The following is a 20,000-nucleotide window of genomic DNA, read 5'->3' on the forward strand; positions in this document are numbered from 1 at the left end:
TCCATATTCACCAAGGATATTCACACCTCCAGGCTAGTTGCCCAACACAATACATCTGAAATTCTCCAGGTGCAACTAACACTAGGTAAGACTGCAATCCAAATTGTAGCTTGCTACAGATCCCCCACCATACCCCAAGATTCTCACTACACCTTCCTAAACATACTGGAAAATATTAAGTTACAACCAAACACCCTAATACTTGGTGATTTCAACTACTCTGCCTTTAATTGGGAAAACTACTCGGGTACCAACTCCTTTTCCCAACGGTTCTTGGAATTCATAAATTCCAATGCCCTGGATCAACTAATCCATTATCCCACCAGGGGCTCTAATATCCTAGACCTGGTCATTACCAACATGGGAGATAGATACTCCACACCAGTGATCACCCCCTCATTGGTCAGGTCTGACCATAAGCAAATCACCCTTGACATCCACATCCCACCCCCAACCCCCAGTAAGGAAACCTCCTTAAAAAACTTCTCCAAAGCCAACTTCATGCTACTGAAGTCAGAAGTGACAAACCTCACAACACCCACGCAGATGGTATCTGGAAGGTCGACTGCAGAATCCTACACTAAGGCACTGTACGAGCACATCCACTTGTGCATGAATAGTGTGATCCCAAATAGAACCAAGATGCTCTTCTCCAAAAAAAGGAAGCCAATCTGGTGGTCCCCTGCTATAAATAAATTATACAACAGAAGGAAGAAACTGTTGCAGAAAAGAGGAAAATCCCAGGATGCAAAAACACTCCCTCACCAGCCTCAGTAAGAAGCTGAGATCCCTCATAAAATCCTCAAAAGCTAGTTACGAAAATTAAATTGCCAACGATTCCAAAGACAACCACAAGGCATTCTATAGTTATGTCAAGAATCTAAATGGCAATGCTCAGATCTGCTCTGAGCTACAACAGAATGGCATTAAATATACTGATCCCAAGGATATTGCCAATATCCTGGCAGATTGATTTAGTGCCAACTTCACTCCCCTCTCACCCCCTAAAGGGCCCATCTCAATACCAAAAGATTGCCAAATTCCAATAATTACAGCCATACAGGTAGAAACAGCACTCTACAAAGCTAAGAATACAGCATCCATGGGACCAGATGACATCCCAGGCTGTGTACTACATGAACTACAAAATGAACTGGCACCCCACCTAAGTGTCATGTTTAATCATAGCCTCACCTCAGGCTTCGTGCCCACTGAGTGGCGCACAGCTACAGTTATCCCGCTCCACAAGGGAGGATCCACCTTGGATCCCGGGAACTACCTTCCCATCAGTCTGACAAGCCTGATCTGCAAGGGCATGGAATGCATTATCATGGAACATAAACAACGACATTGGCAACTTCCAGACACTGGACCCCACCCAGTTTGGGTTTGTGAAGGGCCGATCTTGTCTCCTGAATCTGACTGACTTCTTCGAATCAGTCTCCATAGCTGTGGACGAGGGTAAGGAGGTCCACACAGCCTATCTGGACCTCGCCAAGGCCTTCAACACCATCCCCCCACTCTGGAATCATAGATAAACTTACTAAGCTGGGCATAAATCCCTACATCACTCGATGGGTTGCCAACTGGCTTACTGACAGAACCCAGACTGTAAAAGTAGCTGACTCCAAATCCACCTCCAGACAAGTGACAAGTGGAGTACCTCAGGGTTCAGTCCTGGGACCACTCTTGTTTGGCATCTACTTCTCTGAAGTACAGGCCAACACTAAGGGACTCTGGCTAACAAAGTTTACAGATGACTGCAAACTGGGAGCCATTATTGAATCCCCAAATGATGTGTATATTCTACAAAAGGGCCTTACAGAAACAGATGCCTGGTGCCAGAGCCAGGGGCTCAAGCTTAATGCCAAGAAATGTACAGTCATCCCCTTTGAAAAAAAACATGTACCCATGAACTACCACATAGGTGGCAGGACACTAAACATCGAAAGTGTGATGAGAGACTTAGGGACACAAGTGGACAGTGGTCTCACTTTCGATAACCACATCGCCACAACAGTCAGGAAATCCTTCTACGTGGCACACCTCATCACTAAGGGCTTTTCATCCAGAAAAAAGGAGGTCATTGTCCCACTGTACTCATCCCTTATTAGACCCATTATAGAGTATAATGCCCCATTTGGTATGTACCTCACAAGACATCTGCAACAGCTGGAAAGGCCACAGAAATACCTCACTAACAGAATCACAGGCCTAAAGCAGATGCCATATGCTGACCGTCTAAAAAAACTCCAGCTATACTCTGTGGCATATCGTCTACTCAGAGGCGATCTCTGCTTAACAAACAAGGCCATGTCAAACCCTTAGCTGTTGGACATGCTTCACTTAACGAAATCCGAATCCCTCAGAGCCACACGCTCCAGGGATCTAAACCTTATCATCACAATGAACAAAACATGCTGGAGGGATAGGTTCCTGACCTACATACTCCCCATACTCTGGAATAGACTGCCCATACATGTCAAGCAGAGCACCTCATTGGCCCTCTTCAAAAGGAACCTTAATGATTGGATGGGAGATAGGAAATTCACCCTGGGGATCATGTCAGTCGCCCTGCTAGACAGGGGCCCAGAGAAGTAAATATTGTGGGAAAAAATTTCCAGGGAATTGCTATGGCTAGGCTTGCATAGGCCTTAGGGCCAATAGCCTAGTACCAACCTATGAACTTATAAGACAATCTGTAAGATTTGATATTCAAAAACATGAAATAAGAAGGGAAGACATACGGTTACATGCTGCCAGTTCTATCAGCTTTTCTGTCAGAATGCCCTGTATTATATAACAACACAGAGCATATGACTGAAATGCTGATACTATGAACAGTACAAAGCACCGATCATTTAGACACATATCCATATGCTATATACCTCATCTTACAAAATACTGCGAGGCCACAAACCTAGAGGACACAAAGCCTGTTGTCAGTGATATGATGGAATATAACTGATGAAGTCTTGCAAGATCTCTCAATTTTGGTCAGCTTTACTGACTATACAACCCACATGCTGAGATCCTGTTAAGGCTTGGCTAAAACAATTGTCGGGTTTTTAATACACAGAACTACAAAAAAGGGAATACAGTACATCCATGTAAGGGCAGCCAGGAAATGTCAATCCAAAGAGAACAATGTCCACAAAGCATTATCTTACTGTATGAGGGCTTAAGCCAAGGTCATGCATAGACCATGTATGTTACATCTGGACTGTATAACCACTTTAACATGCTTATGCTGTACTTTGTTTAGCATGACAGTAACTAACATTTTTATATCTTTTGAGAACAGAATCAAAATCAGTGAAAGGTGTACTTGAAACTTCCACACACCATAAAAATGCTTTTGTGTGTGTGTGGGGGGGGTGGGGGTAAAAAACACTGCTGTCTTACAATAATTCATTTTCTCAATAGTATACAATTTATATATTCTCTGTGATATACAAGATGGTGCATGCAGTATAAAGAACAAGAGTGGAATACCCACAGTAACCATAATTTCTGGTTCTTCTGGTTGCTAGCAAATTTAAACTGCCTGTAATGTTTTGCTATCAGGATTATTTTATCTACCTGACAAGCAAATGAGCAGAACTCTTATGTTTAGTCTGTCTCCCACTGATTACCTCTTGTGTTACACACATCTATTTCTCTGCTGAGCAGAAGTAAGCCTGTGAGAAAATGGAGATGCATGACTATTGGCACAACAGACTCCTGCGTTAGTTGTATATTATAGCAACTTATACATGCATTACCTTTCACAGATTTGCAACACACAGCAGGTAATACATCTATAAGGTAACACTGCAACACAAGTGTTTCCAGTACACCCTGCTGAAGTTCAAAAGGCAGCAAGAGAAATATATAACATTCCAACAGCTGTAGGTGATGTGATTTCTGTCTCACATTTGCATGCATCACAGCAGAAATAAAAGCTAAGAAAAGTAATGCACCTTTAAGGAAACTTGACTTTGCAACACAAGTTTGCAATACAGCCTGTAGCGTGGGAAAGATATCAAGAGGTGTGCATAACATTCGAGCTCCCGTAGGTAATGTAATTTCTAAGCCACAGGTGCATGAACCAGTATAGAGTGAGAAATTCCAACTTGTCCACAACTAAGTGAAAACTGCAGAAGTTAATTTTCCAGAAATAAAAGGCAAAAACTGCTTGTTTGTTCTTCATTGATCTCATTTGCTAATTTTCAGTCTTTATTCCCCCAAAATGCCTATTTTTGTTGGCTTACTTTGTGACTATAAAATAAGTTTGTTTGTGGGTCTGTACGTGAAGGTGTGCAGAAAAGCATTAACTGACAGCTGGTTGATTGCTTTATGGCAAACAGTATGAAGGGTGTGCTTACGATATGTTCCAACTTGCACAGATCTGAAAAACATCTCTTGAAACACACCTTACAAATCGTGAGAATCTCTGCAAATTGCATTTTATCTTCTTAAATCTCATCTGTTCATTTTCTAGCCTCATTCCACAAAATGCCAGTTACTGGTTAATTTGCTTTGCCATAATAAATATTTTTATATTGCTTTGTTCTAAATGCATGTACTAATAGGCAGGGACTGACTTAATTGATTTCTTTCACACAGCATGCTGGATGACATCACTGTTTTCCTCTTGAGAACAAATCTTAGCAATTTTCTGTTATGTAGTTTAACACTAACATACTAAGTAATTATGAAGCTGTTTTAATAAAGTCAAATACTAATTACCCAAAGTGAGATATATTCAGTTAAAACTATAGGTGGGAATGGTTATGACTCTGTGTTTTAATTACTTTATTTAATCCCTGTTTCTTTCTCCAAGCAAAACGACAAAGCCAGTTACTCGTTCCTGTGAAATGTACCCTTCAGTAATTTGATCTTGGTATGCGATCATTTCTGAAATTTGAATAAACTCTTATCTGTGTGAGTTTGAGCACTAGTTTAGCAAATATGTATCCAGCACTCCACTGCTCTTTAAATAAACACAAGTACTTAGTGGTGTAAAAGGTCCATTAGCTGCAAAACAATTGTCCTGTATGCTTGGAAATAACCTCAGCACTTTGGATAGTTGTTTAAATGTGCTTACCTCTCTTATATAGTGATAATCTCTATCTCAGTGCCAGGTAGTACTAGCCAGACAGATTACACTGGGATTAAGACCCTTTGTAATGGAAGAGCATGGATGTAAAGGAATTTGGTCCAGAACAATACAGAAGACCTTACATGGTCTTCCTCCCCGAGTGCCATGGCATTTTTAGCATCCAGATGAATAACCACTACAGCAGATGCGACAATGTTTAACATCTTATCCAAAGGACAGCATCTCAGATGTCCAGCATCCCCCCTACCCACAACTGTGCTGTATTTACAATACAAATCAAAACCCAGGGTGGGAAGATAATATGCCACATTTCTCTTGGATGATTTTCATCTTATTGTTTGTCAAGTACCTGTGTTTAGAGAAAACACACAAACACACACACACACACACACACACACACACACACACGTTCTAAAACAGGACATCCATGTCAGTAATTAACTGATGTGGTCTATCAGTCACCAGCCTACATAAAAGAGAAAGCAATCCATCATGCACACTGATTAGATGATGCTGTTATTCCTCTTCGATACAATGTCCAGCATGAACTCATTTATTTCACTGCTTATTTTATGATTGCAGCAGTGATCATGTGACTTTAATGCATCTCATCCATGTGATGCGACTTTAGTTCATTACTGAAATCATTCAGGTAGCATTACACTGATTTTACATACAAAGTACTAATATATGAAAGTTTACAGTTTATAAATTTATTTTTTCATTGTTTTAAACAGGTGCTTATACATATTTATTAAAGTTGCTTGTTTCTTTGGGACTCCTGAGACATTGTTTATGTGTCAGTCTACATAACTACCATCAGTTAACTGAGCCAAAAAAAGAAAAGCATGTTTCTTTGGGCATGTGTGCATTTATGGCTACTACGCATAATATGGAACCACTAATACTATACACAGAAAAGACTGAAACAATAAGAGGAAACAGGACTCATACCTTTCTTTGGTTGTAGACTACCCCTGTTCATACGTGGCAAAATGTGCAAGTTCCATTTTCTTTGTGGTTGCTCAGTAATGTTCCCTGAGGTAGAAATATTTAGTAGGGTCTATATCATATGAGCGAATCGCACAAATTGCGGATCCTCATAATATCGAACGTACCAGACCTCGAATACCCCCTGCTAAATATATATTCCAACTCTGAGATCGCACTACAGTGAGGAAAGGGCAAATATCCCATTCTTCACTGTACTGCGATCTCAGAAAAAGCACTTCAAGGTCCGGTACATTCGATATTATGAGCGTTCGCAATTTGTGCAATTCGCTCATATGATATAGACCTTATTTAGTAGGGGGGTGTATGGAGGGGTTTCCCACTACAATGTGGAATGCTCTAGGTTAGCTCTCCTGAAAAAGTGTAATTCCATGTTACTGAGATTCAGTCACAGAAAAGCAAGTTTTGATGTAGTTATCTACTGTCAAACAAATTATATATAATGGAAATCTGTAAAATGCTTAAAGGTCAAAATGTCAAATTCGGATAACTATCAAAATTATAAAATGTTATTTGGGACAGACTTACACTGTCTTCTGAATTATTTTAGTGTTACGGAGGAATAAAAAAAGACTGACAGCAAAAACATGAGCAAACATCTTATGTAAACGTGTGTATGAAGTAATGGACTTCCCATTTTTTGAGTCTGGAGAATAAAATTATTATTATTAGCAGCAGTATTAATATTAGTATTAGTATTATCTACTTGGATATATTTGCAGCACTACTTTCTTAATATTCATCAGCTGCTTAGCGACCAAAACCTCTGCAAGTGTTTGTCTGCACTAATAGGTATCTGCAATGGAGTGTATCCTACTCAAAGAAAGTAGACCAAACATATGTAAAACTGATACAACAGAATTAAGTTACTTAAGGAAAATGTACAGTATGTACAATTATTTCTTGCAAAAAAAGAAAATGTGCCTTACTTCCAAGTCTATGTGACCCTAAAGTATGGTTGTTAAGTCATTCCTGATCACTACCTCTGTGAAGTCAGTATGTTTTCTGTGTCTGCATGGTCTTTTCCCTGATATTTTATAGTTTCCACCCAATAAACATGCCGAATGAGTGGCTACACTGAATATTGCATTTACCTTCCCTTGTAACACAAGTTATGATTGAAAAAGTTTTATGGACCAGCACACGTACACAGGTGACAAATTATTTAAAAATAAATTAAATGCATTAACAGTGCGGGTATGGGGGCACAGCCTGACACTTGAGGAGGTGAGGTCAGTAGGGCTTGATACCCTACATTAATATTCTTATACATGATATTGTGAAGCTCTGTATAGCGTCAAGTTTAATATACTAACTCTGACTTCTCCTGTATTCATCTTTTTATGTTTTAGTATATTTTGAGATTTGGGCCTCATTGGTTCAGGACAGGGAATCCAAACATAATTCCCCATATTTATTTATTTATTATCAGTTTGATGATCAGGGATGTCCAATGGGCCTAAAAAGAGCCCATTTTCAGTGGAGGCCCAGGGAGAAAAGCTCCAGTAACAATGACAAACATATTGGCATATACAGATACAAAGTAAAGAAGTCATACAGCTTTATGCAGCACGCTACAGTAAAACAAATCTACATTCTACAATAATAATAATAAAAATCTAACAACTATACACTCTAACAGTCATTAACAGTGAATTACAATTGAAATTTTACATTCCACAATAATAGTAGTAAAAATCTAGCAACAGACAGTCTAAGGGTCACTAACAGTGAATTACAATTGAGGACGAGAAATTGTTGGAAATAAACAAACAAAATCTGGAGATTAAGGAGGAGTAGGAGACCAAATGATGTAAGTGCAGAGATGATGCACAGAGTTGGAAGGTGGGTTTTGATATAGGAGGGTCCTATGTGAAGGAGCAAGGGCATTCCCACTTTGAAGATAGATAGGAATGGAGGAGGGATTTAAAGTTAGAGTGGTTATGAGTATTTCTAAGGGAGGGAGGAAGAGAGTTCCATAGTTTAGCTTAGGAGCAGAATAGCAGAGAGTGTCTAATAGCCGTAAAAGTTTGTAGATTTTGAGCAGGTTCTGATTTTCTGACCTAAGTGAGAGATTAGGATCATAGGGGATTAAGGAGGTAGACAGAGAGGGACAGGAGGATGGGTTAAATATGAGCTTATGGGCAGTGTTGAGTTTAAGGAGTTCAAGTTGTTGGGAAGCTCGAGCCATTGCAGTGAGTGGTGGGAGGTGCAGTGATGGGATGAGTTCCTAGAATTGGTGCCGAATTTGCAGATTTTATTGTAGCAGGCTTCTAATTTAGTTTGAAGGTTGAGCTGAAGATGTGAGAACAGAGAAGCACCATTAAGGACGGGAGAAAGTATGTGGAGGCAAGGGTCTTTCTGGTAGATGGGGTGAAATAACGGTTATGCCTATATAGCAGTCCTAATTTTCGGTGGAATTTTTGATGTTAGTTTGGATGTGGATATCGAATTTTAGATGTCCGTCAATAATGACGTCGAGCAGTTTGGTGTGCGGGACAATTTCAGTGCGGGTGATATTCGGGCTTATGATCTTGAAGGAGTTTTTATAAATGGGGAATATTTAGATGGGGAAAAAATCATTACTTTGGTTTAATTGGTGTTAAGGGCTAGGTGGTTGTTTTGCATCCAGATTTCGGTATTTGAGAAAGCTGACAGAGTTATCTGCAGAAGGTTGGAAGGGGTGTCAGCTGAGCAGATGATTGCTGAATCATCTGCATACTGGATTAGTATAGAATTGGAGATGGACTGGTGAACGTTGTTGATGAATATATTGAAAAGTAAGGGGCCAAGGACAAAACCTTGGGGCACTCCAGTAAGGCTGTATAGAAAGGAAGAGGTGGAATGTTTCCATTTAACAGCTTGTTGTCTTTTGGAGAGGTAGCTGGTGAACCATGCTATGGTGGAAGGGGAGAGATTGAGGGAGTTGTGATAGGAGTATAGGGTGGTAGATGGTGTCGAAGGCTTTGGAAAGGTCTAGGAACAGGGTTGATATGACTTTGCCGGAGTCACAAGCATGGTTAATGGACTTGAGGAAGGAGAGGAGTGCAGTGATGGTACTGTGGCCAGGATGGAATCCATGTTGTGTGTGGGTTAGGAGGTTGTTTTCTGTAAGATAAGGCATCACTTATGAGTGAATACATTTTTCCAGGACTTTTGAGAGTGGGAACAGTATGGCAATAGGATGGAAATTAGTAGTGTTAGTGTTTTCTCCGCTTTTATGGAGTGGGATGATGAATGCTTGTCTCCAAAGTGAGGGAACATAAGATTTTTGTTTGGACCTATTTATTATGATGGACATAGGGAATGCTATGCTTTGAGGAAGGATGCAGGTAAATTATCTGGTGCTTTGGAGCATGGTTTCAGTCTGAGGAGGAGTTTTTTTTTATTCTTCTTCTTTACAGTATCCTTGCTAAGCTAAGTTATACTGGCCAACCTCATAAACCAGCCTCATTGGGATGACAAAAGGGACTACCTGACAGCAAAATGAACTACATATATACATTAGAAAAACATCTAAAGTGCACTAACATCAACTGCTAATTCAGTATCCTGCACAATACCTACCTTGCTTGACTTATCTAAAACTAGAGGAATGTATGCAGCAGATATGGATTTTAAATATCTCAGTGCAAAACATAGCTTAAGCTAAAATTTGTCTGTGACATAGAATAAAAAAAACTGCCATTTAAATGCATTTCCATCCAGTCTTATGAAATGTCACAATCCAGCCTCTTTTTCCTTTGACTGTCTAAAATACTGGAAATATTTTATTTGTAAGAATCCAGACAGACTACAATCAGTTCAGAGGAAAACTATGCAAAGATAACATCTGAAACAATACCAAGAGAAGCTAGAAGTGCATAATATATATAGTCCTGATGGACTGGGGTGTAGGATGAACTGAAATTTGGAGAGGAAAAGTGAAAAACCTTTTATGCACCTCAAGGCTCTACAAATGCCAAAAAACAAAAGGAAATAGGGAAGCAGTCTTCAACACTTAAACTAGAACAAAATCTAATCAGATCAGAAGGCCTGGAAGAACCACACTCCAAATAGATTAATAGGTTCATAGGTATGTACTAGACTATTGGCCCTAGGGCCTATACAAGCCTAGGTAAAAAGGTACCCTGGCTTTTGCCACCCAAGAAAATTATGTTCCTGTGCCCCTGTCAAGCAGAACCACAGAAGTGATCCCTGGGGTGAATTTCCTATTACCCATCCAATCATCAAGATTTTTCTCGAAGAGTGCTAATGAGGAGCCCTGTTTGACATAGATAGGTAGTCTGTTCCAGAGTATGGGAAGTCTCTGTGACAGGAATCCATCCCTCCAGCATGTTCTGTTTTTTGTGGTGACAAGGTTTAGGTCCCTAGAGCATGTAGTTCAGAGGGATTGTGATTTCTTTAAGTGGAGCATGTCCAACAGCTCTGAGTGTGACATAGCTTTGTATGTTAGGCAGAGATTGCCTCTGAGCAGGTGATATGCGACGGAGTAAAGTTGGAGTTTTTTGAGTCGGTCTGCATAAGGCATCTGTTTGAGGCCAGTAATCCTCTTTGTAAGGTTTTTTTGCGGCCTTTCCAGTTGTTGTAGATGTCTTGTGAGGTACATACCAAAAGGTAGAGGGGAACAATGACCTCTTTTTTTCTGGATGAGAAACCTTTTGTGATGAAGTGTGGCGATGTGATTATCAAAGGAGAGACTACTGTCCACCTGTGTCCCAAGGTCTCTTATCACACTTTCGGTGTTAAGTAGACTACCGCCTATGTGGTAGTTCATGGGTACAGAGTTTTTACCAATGGGGATGACACTGCACTTTTTGGCAATGAGCTTGAGACCATGGCTTTGACACCAGGCATCTGTCTCAGTGAGGCCCTTTTGTAGGATGTCCACATCATTAGGAGTTTTGATTATGGCTCCTAGTTTGCAGTCATCTGCAAATTTAGTTAGCCAAAGACTTTCTGTGTTAACCTGTACTTCAGAAAGTAGATACCAAACAGGAGAGGACCCAGGACTGAACCCTGTGGTACTCCACTTGTCACTGGTCTGAAGTCTGATTTGGAGTCTGCTACTTTCACAGTGTGGGTTCTGTCAGAAAGCCATTTGGCAACCCATCTTGTGACATAGGGATTTATACCTAGTTTAATGATTTTATCTATAATTCCAGAGTGGGGGATGGTGTTGAAAGCCTTGGCAAGATCTAGATAGACTGTGTGAACCACCTTACCCTCATCTATGGCTTTGGTGACTACTTCAAAGAAGTTTATCAGGTTTAGGAGACATGATCTGCCTTTTACAAACCCGAACTGTGTGGGGTCCAGAGTTTGGAGATCTCCAATGTCTTTGTTTATGAGTTCCATGATGATACGTTCTATGGCCTTGCAGACCAGGCTCGTCAGGCTAATGAGGCTATGATTGAACATGGGACTTAGGTGGGGTGCCAGTTCAATCTGTAGTTCGTGTAGAAGGCAGCCTGGGATGTTGTCAGGTCCCATGGATGCTGTGTTCTTGGCTTTGGAGAGTGAGGTTTTTACCTGTGCAGCCGTGATTACAGGTACTTTGCATTCTTCTGGTATAAAGATGGGCCCTTTAGGGGGTGAGAGGGGGGTAAAGTTAGCAGTGAACCTATCTGCCAGGATGTTGGCAATATCAGTTAGTTCTGTATATTTAGTGCCATTGTGCTGTAACTCAGAGCAGATCTGAGTGATGCCACTGAGATTCTTGACATAGCTATAGAATGCTTTATGCCCGAAAAGACACAAATACAACTTTTATTTTCACATGATGTGAATCTTTGTATCTTTTTCGGCATCTTTGGAGTGTGGTTCTTCGAGGCTTTCTGAACTGCTTAGATATCATTAACAAAAAACCTTAGGTATCAAAACTCCTTCTGGTAAAAGGTGTCAAAGCAAATAAGTGCATTTAGCTGAAGCCATGCTCTGAGGCTCTCTTTTGTAAAACCATACAGGCACCGATTCTTAAAGTTTTTTTTATAAGTAGTCTAGTAACTTCCATGGACTCTTATATGTGATATTTCCTGTAGGTGTATGTTAGGGAACATTAAGATGACAGCTCAGATGAAACGTGGCCTGCCTGCACTACCATACCATTCACCATGAACCAATTCTGCACCATTAAAGAACAAAACAGTGGCTCAGACAACAAAAATGTCAGTGCAATTCCAAAATAAAAAATGTATTATGTTTAACACTTTCTTCCTTACCATATAGGGATAGGTTTTATTTGACCCTCCCAGTTCGCAAGTACGGTGTATCAGGTGACTTATCTGAGTATATATAAAAAGTTTTCATATGTGTTTTATTATATTCTGAGAAAGTTTTATAAAGGATGAAACCACTAAACATAGTAAATTTCTTGGTTTTGCAACTGCACTCTATTTCTTTTGTTGTCCGAACCATTGCTTGTTGTGTTTGAATGGAGCAGAAATGGTTCTTGGTAGATTTTCCTGCGCTCCACACCTGAAACTTTTGGGTTGATAGCATTCATCGTTCCCATGCCAGAAAAGAAGTAACAAAATTAAAATATGAACTGTCCAGTGTCATAGCTTGTGTTATGTTAATGGAAAAGAGGGGTAGTAAATTAGAATCAATAAAAACACCATTATCTGAAGGTGTCAATGTATAAATTTCTGTGTGTAGCAGTTTTCCTTCATGGATTAATCTCTGCTATATATCTGCTACTGATTCATGATCTCCAGTTATTGCTAAGGTGCAAAAGTGAATTTTATATATAAAAAAAAAACAAATATAAGTAAGTGCTACTGCGTAGATGGTTGGAATCTTAACTGAGATTTGGATTTGATTAATGGGCATAGTCTCTTGTAGATGGATTGGGAATAAGCAGCATTTTGCCAGCTCACCTGTCTCAGATACAGAGAAAGGGTTTTTCTGGCAGGACTACAACTCACAGTGAAGTTAAGGGACTTTGGCTCCTTTGCAAGTAATGGGAAATGCACGAGAAGGTCATCCATAGACTTAAATCTGCAATGATAAAATTGCATGTTGGGCATGGGGTGGGACAAAGAAATGGGCATAAAACAAATTATCCAAATAGTGTGAGGATGATGGCTTCTCACAACCTCACACTACCCTTAGTCGGTAGTGTAGCTTCAGACAGCCACTGCAGGAGCGTATGGGTCAGAATGATGATAAGAGGTTTGATGGCCAAGGGGGGGGGGTCAAAAATATTTAACAAAAAAGATTAACTTTATGAAAATACAAGGTACATGGTTCACGAAAGGTATGAAAAAGTATTTTTCTTCCTCTTAGACATGGGATAATTAAACTAACGTTCCAAAAAAGAAAGTAGAAGCAAAAAACAAGGAATCTAAATAAGCACCATACAGGTAAATATACATTGTTATAAGGTAAAGAGAAATAGGTATAAAAATGAGCAAAACTAAGTGGGCAAACAGTTTTCGTCTGTCACAATTAACCTACCGGATTTTGCGTTTGCAGCAGTCGTTATTCCAATACATAACATTATGGATTTTGTCTATTTCATAAAAGATTTCTTTGGATCATTTTAATTTATTTATTTGTTAACCTGGTAAGTGAGCTGGCCCACTATAGGCCCTTTTCAGCTATAATCTGGGAGAAGCCACAGCAACTGAAGAAGACCTACATACACAAGGACAACAAGCAAACCCAACAGAGTCGGTAATCAAAGGTGAGGATTGGACCTTGGGCCCTGGAGCTGCAAATTAAAGGCAAGTGGCAGATGGGGCAGGATGAATTACAATACACTATACCCTGACAATGGAAACTGGCTCTTGTGATGTGGAATTTCACCTCACTGCTGGGGAAGGAGACAGAGCTCGTGGGGGAAGTTGAAAAGTCCAAGCTAGATATAGCTGAATTTACTTAAACACATCACACTGATTCTGAAACCAGAATGCTCAGTAAGGGGTGACCTTTCTCCTTGTCTGGAACTACCTTTCTTAAGAGGCCCTGAGCAGGACTGCATATACTGATAAGACCCCACATGAGTGCAGTGTAGCTGGAATGTCTGCCAGTAGAAAATAGCGTCACCTCAAGGCTTTTCTTATGTTTCCTCATGATTACACTGTTCGACTGTTAAATACATGGCAGGATTTGCTCAAATATATGTGTGTGTATCAGAAATGAAAGAAAAAGAATTGGTGTTGACATTAAAAAAAATAATTTTTGCAAGAAGGGAGCAAGTCCTCTGCACCCCTCACCCCCTCACATATCCACACAAATGTCAACATCTTAATGACAGAGAAAGATCAAAATGTACTTTCATTCTGCTCTTTTTCTTCATCAGTACGATCCCAGTCTATAAATAAAAACTATAATAATGTAGAAGAAACACTACGTGGGCATCTAAGCAAATAAAAAAAAAAAAACAAGCAAAATATGCATAGACAAGTGCACTTGAGCATTTATTTGCCTTACAATGACTTAACAGGAAAATGCCATAAAGAGACTGCAGCCTGCAGGAAGGAAAACTCTGGCTATTCTTGGCGCATAACTGAGTAACAGAGACTCAGACATCATGTGGGCTATGAAAGCAGTGCTTGATACGATAACAGCTAGTGGTTCCAATAGCTTTTCTGCAAAGCCTCAACCTTCACAGTGGAAATTATGGAGACACTGATGTGTTGTGACTGGGAGAACAATATGCCTCATCTGACCCTGAATGGTGAACTGTTACTGGACTTCTGTGTTTGCCAAGAATTGTCTGTAATAAACACTATATTCAAAATCAAAACATAAGTGTACCTTGTTCGATTCTCAGCTGGGGTGCCTTCTTTGTGGAGTCTGCATCTCCTCCCTGTGTTTGTGTGGGTTTCCTTTAGGTGCTCTGATTTCCTCACACATTTCACAAACATGCAGTAGGTGGAATGGACACTCTAAATTGGTCATAGGTGTGAGTGTGGGTGTCAGTGCAGTGTAGAAGAACTATCACAGCAGGGCTAGCCACCCGGTGATATAAACTTTGGCTCTAGATGATTGTCACTGACCCCATGTGCAAAAATGGGAAAAAGGGGTTGTCAATGGAGGGACTTAGCACCAGATCACCTTGGTCCAAAGGTTGGTGATTGACTTTGTAGTCATGTCATCAGAACTAATGCTATGTGTTCTGGACACTCAAGTCAAAAAAAGAGCCATACTGTCAAGTGATGACCACTTGGTAAAGCTAGGTCACACAACTGGGAAGGCAAATGGATAATTCCTGTAAGCCCAGTTGTATAATGAGGGGGTCCTGGGAATGTCAAGCAGATGCTTCCATGCAGGATGAGTTCAACTACCATCTACAGAAGAGATTCCCCCATGTACAAGCAGAGGTTAAGGATGTGGAAACCAAATAGATCCTGTTTAAACTATTGTAGATTGTTTGATGATGGCAACAATGAATTAGGGCAGAAAGGTGGCCAATGTTCATTATGGTAGTAGCACAAAGACCCACTGGGGGCCAGCAGACGGGAGAGAAGCTGTCATGTTAAAGACAGAGGTATTCAAAGGAAGGGGATCTCCAGGTCTGTTTGACTGACGAATCTATAAACAAAAGTTATGTACTCACCATGTGTTGTCTGTTTTCATCCTTCCTCAACTGATAGGTCTCATCGGATCTGACTTTGGCCACTTCCGAAGACTTAAGTTCCATAGCTCAAGCTCCTACCCTTACCCATAATACACTTTTCACCTGAATTACCTCATCAGGTTTGCCCTTTAATCAGCTTACCAATTTGCACCAAAAAAGATACAAAGTAATAAGCATATTATAATTTAAATTACATTACAGCTAGAATAGAAAGAAAAGAAGACTGGAGCTCATTCAGCAAGAAGGTAGGAATTACTCCTCAGGGTGTACTAGAAGCCCAAATGAAAAACTTCCAAAACAAAAAGGAAGATGCAGGGTGGGAGGTTGAAGAAGGATGAAAACAGACAACACAGATGCATTGTTACTGTAAGTACCTTACCTAATTTTTGTATTTGATGTTGTCTTTTTCATCCCTTCTTCAACCGATAGGACAGAGTTCCCAGCTAGAGTAGAACCTGGGTGGTCCTCTAGGAATGATATTCCATAGTACAACATAGTCAAATGTTTCTCTAATATGTACAATTTGTAATGAGCAATACAGGTATGAGCACTGGAACAAGCAGCAGCTGCACAAATGTCATCTGTAAAGCTCTAGACCAGAAAGCTGAGAACGTTGCCACAGATCTGGCAGAATGAGCCTTAGGAGGTTTAGGTAATGCCAACCCTTTAGTCTTATCAACAAAAGAAATACAGTCAGTGATCCATCTTTTAAAACCACCTTGCCCAATTTAACCTTAGAAAAGGAAATAAACAATTAGTCTGATTTCCTGTCATCTTTAGTTCTATACAGAAAGAAGCCAAGCTGTCTGTGTGCACCATGTACTCTCCCTTGTTGGAAAATTTTGGGAAGAAAGCAGGTAGGTTGACAGACAGATTGATAACTGTCTATTATGCCACCTTAGGTAGAAAAGAAGGGTTAGTCTGAAGGGACACTCTATCCTATGAAAAATCAGATACGGTGGCTGGGAAGAGAGTGCCTGGAGTTCTGATACTTGTATAGCTGATGTAACTGCAACCAGAAAAAGGATTTTCCATGACAAGAAGTTTAAGCCCACCTTTGCAGAAGTCTCAAATGGAGGCTGGGTAAAAATCTGAAGAAGTACTGTTAAATCCCATGGAGGAATATGGTCCTTAATAGGTAGTCAAAGTAAAAAGATACATTTAAGAAAAGTTTACATAATCTCAGCAAAGCCAAAAAAAATCGTTTTCATCCAAGTGAAAATTAGAAACGGCAGTGAGTTGGACCTTAATAGTCACTTAACTAGCTCCATTATAGAAAACAGAAACAAGAAAGTCAAGAACAGCTGAAAAAGGTGCTGAAAAAGAATGTAGTTGTCTCTGGACAGCCCAAATATAATTTTTTTCCATTTGTGCGTATAAATCTTTCTACTAGAATCTTTCTGGGATGATTTAAAAACATGACAAACTGGGGAAGAAAGTCTGAACTGCCTAGCCATCACTGGAAGTGGAGAATTTACACAGTCAACTTGAGGATCCAAATATCTTGGTAAGGTTGGTGAGGTATCCTTGATGGGTGAGATAGAAAGTCCTGAAAAGGATTCAACACCCAGGGAGGGTGAACTACATGAGGCCTAAGGAAGGAAAAACACACTTGTTGAGGTCAGAATGGAGCAGTGAGAATTACTGTATTCCTTTGAAATGCCTTTTGAAGAAACATGGGTGGGAGAAAGGCATATAGGAGACTGGAGGGCTAATTGTGAATCAGAGAGCCTCTTGGTGACTATCCTCTGGAGGAAGGGTGGCAAAGTACATACTGCACTTGGAATTGAGGGGATAAGCAAAGAGGTTGCAACATGGTTGTCCCCATTGGTGGAATATCATTTCCACCACTAATACACTGAGAGACCATATGTAAGGAAATAAGATGGACCTGCTCAGTTTGTCTGCCAGCATGTTGGACTTCTCTGGAAAATACCTTGCCAGTAGAAGGCAGCCAGAAGTGATTTCCCATTGCCACACTCTCATTGCTTCTCAACATAAGGGTAGGACTGGGTTTCCCCATGTTTGTTGATGTACCAGACCACCAACATGTCATCTGTCTGAATAGCAACCATCCCTAGAGGGATAGCATCTTGAAATGCCTGCAACAATCCTAGGACATTGATGTGAAGATTGACGTCCGACTGAGACCACGTGCCTTGGACCTTCTTTCCCGAGTAATGCCAGCCCCCCCAAGTTGGGAGGCATCCATTGTCACTGTGCCCTTGTGTGCAGGAAGGATAAAAGGGCAACTCTGAGAAACTTCTTTCATTTGAACCCACCAGTCTATGTGTTATCTGCAAATATTTGTAATATGAATAGGTACGGTTCAAGGGTGACATCATATTGGCCATTATACTGCAAGTGTCCATTGCAGTATCCTCACGTAAAATCTTGCTAAATGTACCAGAAGTATTATGGAAGCTGCCATAGATCCAAGAAGCTGTAAGACTAGTCTAGCTGAGCGGTGAAGGAAGAGAGAGAATGTGTGATGCTTGCCTCAGCAGATCATTTAACCTTGTCTATGGTAAGCTTGCAATCTGGGTCACCATATCCAGATGAGCACCAATTAATTTCAGGACTTGAATGGGGACAGGTGAGACTTGGTGTAGTCCATTGTGATGCCCACTTGAAGATCTAGTTGGAGCAAATAATCCATGGCCTGAATCAGTAGAAACCTGGCAGAAGCAGAGAAGGGCCAGTCGTCAAGGTAAAGAAACATCTGGAATCTTTGTCTCAAGTGAACTGCAACCACTGCCATGCACTTGGTGAACACCCTGGAAACTGTGGTGAGATCAAAGGTCAGGGTCCTGAACTGGTAGTGACTGGATCCCAGCCAAAAGTCTAGGTATCTCCTGGTGGACCTGTGTATTTTAATATACAGTATGCATCCTGGATATCTATATAGTACATCCAATTGTCCTTTCATAACAGTGGCAGAAATGACTGAACCATGATCATTCATAACTTCAAGTGTTTGACAAATCGATTCAGACTGCTGAGATCCAAAACTGGTTTTAGATTTCTGGTCTTCTTTTGCACTGTAAAGAATTTCAAATAAGTTCCAAATTCTTGCTGGTATTGGGTGACTGCTTGGATGACTCTTTTTGCCGGCAGCTTTTCTATTTCTATGACTGCCATTTTCCTCTGACTGGGTAGAACATCAGGAATCTTTTTGGTCTGTTTGGGAGGTTAAAGGAAAAATGGTGTTTAATAACCTCTGGATATTATACTGAGCACCCAGGTATCTTTGCTGATAGTTGCCCTGGCTTTTAGTTGATAGATAAGCACCCCTGGACTGTGTCCAGAATGCAGCAGTTAGGCAACCTTTCAGGGGCACTGAAAGGGCTTCTCAAAGAAAGGACCTCTGAAGCCCTGATGTTGCAGGCTTCCTCTGCCATGAGGGTGGCTTCTGCCATTAGAGTTCCCCCACTGTATCAGGGAAATCTGTCTCCATAGAAGTCCTGGGAAGATCCTTGCTTCTTGTATACACCTTCTCTGGTTCTGTGAAAAAGTCTACTGAGGGGTAGAAAAATGTACCCCTGTAGCTGATAGCATCTTCCCATCATGTTCACTCTTGGAGAGGGTTTCCTTTACCTTAGGGCCCAACAAGATGGATCCATCAAAGCGAGTATTGATGAATGAAGTCTTGAAGGGTGATGTAAAGTCAAATAGGGGCATCCAAGCATGCTTTCTTACAACAATTTTTGAATCTGGTGCTCTAGAAGCTCCCTCTACAGCATTAGAAATCAACCTTATGGAGGTATTCGATAGGGAATGGAGGGCAGTTAGTTGCAAAGAAACTGTCTTCTTGTACTGCATAGATATGGGCCCGTGACAGGGTATTGGAAAACTTGAAATTAAAAAAAAGTATAGAAACACCACGGTTAACTAGAACAGAACAAATCAAACCAATAAAAAATAACAATCTCTAAATAGACACACTCAAAATTTATTACATAACATGCAAAGCTTTGATGAAGGGTAAAACCCGAAAGCTTTGCGTGTTATGTAATAAATTATGAGTGTGTCTATTTCAGGATTGTTGTTTTTTATTGGAAAACTTGATTAATACCCTCTGAAGTCTCAAAATGTGTGCCAAGTAGTTCAGTGACCTGAGGTTGAAGGTCACTGATGCATAAACACACTTCCCAAATCTGTTTAAAGCCCCAGGCTTTCTGTTCGGAAAATGGGTAAAAGAACTATGTTCTGCACGTGCTTTCTTGGTGGCCACTACTACCAGCATAGCATCCACTGGGGACCTTTGCTCCAATGGTTTTGATCCTTTGGCACAGCAAG

Source organism: Protopterus annectens, chromosome 11.part0 (genome assembly GCF_019279795.1).
Source record: "Protopterus annectens isolate FY-2018-M chromosome 11.part0, PAN1.0, whole genome shotgun sequence".
Taxonomy (NCBI): Eukaryota; Metazoa; Chordata; order Ceratodontiformes; family Protopteridae; genus Protopterus; species Protopterus annectens.